The sequence below is a fragment of the Cajanus cajan genome, chromosome 9 (genome assembly GCF_000230855.2).
Source record: "Cajanus cajan strain Asha chromosome 9, NIPB_CcT2T_4, whole genome shotgun sequence".
Classification (NCBI taxonomy): Eukaryota; Viridiplantae; Streptophyta; class Magnoliopsida; order Fabales; family Fabaceae; genus Cajanus; species Cajanus cajan.
In genome coordinates, this window is record NC_138525.1 from 51900935 (window position 1) to 51905130 (window position 4196).

The 4196-nt window shown below is 32.5% G+C and overlaps 1 non-coding gene across 1 annotated transcript; it reads right to left on the reverse strand.

Moving 5' to 3' along the window:
• Window positions 1-200: 200 nt before the first annotated feature.
• LOC109816063 (uncharacterized) lies at window positions 201-3939 on the reverse strand. Its single transcript, XR_014429859.1, has 4 exons — window positions 3538-3939; window positions 2197-2528; window positions 1899-1915; window positions 201-347 (listed from the first exon to the last, which is right to left on the reverse strand). It is a non-coding gene; the product is annotated as an uncharacterized LOC109816063 (transcript).
• Window positions 3940-4196: the final 257 nt, after the last annotated feature.

Here is a 4196-nt window from a genome sequence, read left to right on the forward strand (position 1 = left end):
GGGAAGAAGAGGGGTGTGAAATGTGGGGTGCAGGGAAGGAGGGTAGGGGAAGGGAGGTGTAAATTTAAGAATTTCATTTTTTTTAAAGGGTAATTTAGACATTTTATATTTTTTTTTTAAAAAAGGGGTGTGTTTATATGAGAGTGGAGATGTGTTTATCACCAGCCAAGAGTGAAACTAGAAAGCTGTGTTGAGAAAAGCTAAATGGGCTTGGAATCGCAAACAGAAACAGCCCAATGCAATGCAGTTGAATGCCACTTTGCTCTCTGCCATCTGCCATGAAAGAGACACCTCACCTTTGCTGTTTCTAGTTTTTCCTCCTTATCTTTCAAATCCAATGCACATGCCTATGGAATTAAAACCACATTTAAGGTCCACACTCTACAGTCTACACAAATACGGATAAAACCTATCACTCATCATACACTTGTAAATTATAGATATGTGATACAAAGAAATCAAATCTAAGGGAAAATAGATATATGTTTATAACTTTTCTAAATCCAGCTCAATAAAACTTGTACAAAGTTAGTTCAAATATTTTTCTTCTTAATTCAATTTATGTATACACTTTCAATTAAATTATATATTAAACATATTTTTTTTAAAAAAATATAATATATAAAAAAATAATATAATCTATAAAAAAATTAATATAATTTTCCGCCTAAATAATGCTACTTATTTTAATTTGTTCATTTTTTAAATAAAAAGTAATGAGACCAAGTTTGAACAAAAAAATCCGATGCCTAATATGTGTTTTTCTTGTAGTGTGTTTGTTTAGAGTTTAGAATGTATCAATCGTATATTTTGCAATGTAGTAGGGTGAAGTTTTCATCGTGTCAAGTCGATCTCGTTTAGTCGGTGAAGCTTTTCTCTTTCGGTTCCTTCTCCACTTTCATCCTAATGTTGCAATGTTAATGCTCCTAACCTTAAAGACGGAGCCAAGGGGGGACCTACGGGTGCCACGGCCCCCCCAACAATTTTAATTTTTTTTTATATACATATATATTACTATATGGCACCCCCTATTTTTAATATAAACTTATATGTATAATTAAATGAATAACCCAAATTTATTTTTTTATTCAACTTTTGGACTTCTGGTACGACCTGCTATGTGGTATCACTTTGGAATTTTTTTTTTTAAAAAAAATGTAGCGCCTCATTTGATCATTCCAATTCTTGGCCCCCCAGTATTGAAATCCTGGCTCCGTCCCTGGTCCTTAATGCCATTACCTTGCTACGAAAATGACATTATATAACTATGCCAACATCAAACATCAAATGACATTACAAACACCTAATTGGATGGTATAAATATAATTGGGTTTAAAATAAATTTGTAAATTATATTATGTTTTTTTTTTCATACAATCCATATTCTCTAAGAAACAATTTTATTTAAATTATAAATATCTACAAACTTAAATTATCACGTGAATGTGACTCAATTAGTTAATATTTGTTTTTATTAGTTTGAATTTGAGATCGACTATAATTTCTTTCATATTTTATATCATTTCATACAAATTTATATTAAAAATAAGTTAAATAATATGTAGTCTTACCGAAAAATTTTAAAGAAGTTAGTGATTAACTTTAATGTTAGATAGAGTTTTAACTTGTCCAATCATCATATAAAACTTTTATGTAACAAAAAAATAAAGTTTAAATCCATAATATAAAAAAAACCAAGCATGTACCGATTGAACTAAAATGAATTTCAATTTTATTTTGAAAATTGTGGGAAGAAGGACATTTACCCCATGGGACAATGTTATAGGGCCCTTGTGCTTTATTTGTTTCCCACTATGGGTACCTAACATGGGGTTTCTTTGCAGAGCCGTATGCAAAGGAACACCCAAATGTTTATCTCATTTACAGCTAGCTTGTACTGTCCATGCCATAACAACTACAAAATAAAACATATACCAAAAAAGAATCACAAGAACCTCATTCCCAAGTCTTCAAAGCATGCAAGCACTCACCTTTTTTTTTTTTTTTTTTTTTTTTCACTTTCATGTATCTAAAGCACATTTTCGAGAGATCAATCAACAAAGCTATTTTTGAATTTTGACTCTACCTTCTTCCTCTGAACGGTATTATACTATGATGTTAAAACTTCACACCCACCACAAAAGGGAGAGAGAGAAAAAAAAAAAAAAAAAAAAAAGAAGCAAGTCATGGTGTCACTTTTCTTTTCACCACCCCTTTATTCCACGGTCTTCCTCTTTGTCAGCGTTCTCATCCAACCCTTTCTAACCTTCACTCCCTCAACCTTGTTCCCAACGTGGCCCACACCACCCTTACTGGACCTCTTCCATTGGATCAAGTGGACCAAACGGCCCATACGCTTTCGCCATCTAAACGCGTTATTTGACTTGCCGTGCTCTATCACGCTCCTGTTACTATCCTTCACCTCCGTCATTAGGACTTCACTATTCACACCCCCCTTGTTAGAGACCGTGCCCTTTTCCCACGATGCCACCCCATTTTCTTCAAACTTGATTGAGATGAATGACTCTGAAAAGTTCAACCAATTCCACAATGTTATTATAATTTGTAGATACCAAGAAACACACCCACACATAAATAAATATATATTTTTTTTTATTCTCGACAATTCTTCAAAACAATAAATAAAGTTAATCGAGAAGGCTAAGGTCTGCTTAGTACAAACATGTTTTAATGTTGGATGTGCATAATAGATTAAGAAACAAATTAAAACCAGACAATGTAACACTAATAGATAGATTTACACACAGTCACACACCCCTTCTGAATTTTATGTTTGAATCGGGTTCATGATGAAATTTTGTTGAAACTGTGTTAGAAACTGACATATAAATAGCATCATATATGTCTGAAACATTAATGACATTTTGCCCAATAATTTGTTTTGTAACTGAATTCCACAGCAAATCTATAATCTTACACAAAATATATTTTCAGTGTCGCATAATGATAATGGTCCTGTCGTTTGCGTATGACTCGCACACGCCACGCCAAGAAGAATTAAAGAATGAAAGACCTTAATTTCATCGTCGTCATCATAATCTAATCTTGCACATGAAGATATGCGCACATGCACTGCTATGCTAACTTTTCCAACAAATATTTAATAGCAATTTTTCACCCACCTCACCATGAACATTAAATCAACAAGGAAAAATGAAAAAGCGAAAACCACCCACCAATGCCAACACTTAAAACTTTTTTAAATGTTCCCATTATTTTTTAAAAGTTTTATTCTTATATTACTTTTTTGGGTACATGCCATAGTTCATGGGAGAGAGAATCTATCAAGTCAAGTAGGTCCGTATTCTAACTATTTAATATAGTTCTATATCAAAAACTTAAATTCAAAACAATTGCTGATTAAACTTAAAACAAATTCGTATCAGTTGATGAGATATATATTATAAAATTATAATGAATTGAGAATAGAGGAAGATGGAATAAAAAGAGTAAGGATAATAAAATTTGAGAATAGCAATATAATAGGAAGCAAATGTGTAAGATAAGGTCTTTCCTTCTGGGCTGGGAGAGGCATCATGTTGATCATAGTAGTGAGATTTGAATTGGTGGCGAGAGAAAAGAGAACCAAAGGCAAAGATCTTGTGAATAGGGTTCCTGTGTGAGGAAGTTTGAAGCCTGTGATGAGAAGCTATGGAGGCAAAGGGGCGATGATGGTCTTGTTTTGCAGCCAGTTCGAGGAGCCTCTCATTCAAGCACAAGGGGCACACACCAACAACCACTTGCTTTGGATGGAAATAGCAACATGCTTCTTTTTCTTCTTTCTCACCATTTCTATACATGTTTTGCTTCACAATAAGGAGAGGAGAGGGTGGAAGAAGAAGAAGAATGGAGGAAAAATGAAAACCCAATCCCAATGTGATGTGAATTGTGAGCTACTAATTAATTAAAAAAAATTGTAGTGTAAAGTATTTTTGACAATATATATAGGTGGGAGACCGATTGAAAAATCATTAGCATGGTCCCATAAGATGTGTAAGACCCTTGACAATATGTTATATTGTTTGATAAATTGTATTTTGTACAATTTTATTCATATTTTTTTTAATTATATTATTAATATGAAGAGCTGTAATTTTTAATAAGGTTCCTCTTTTTAATTATGTTTTTTTTATTTACAAAATTCAAATTTGAAATTCTATTATTTAAAGAGATTG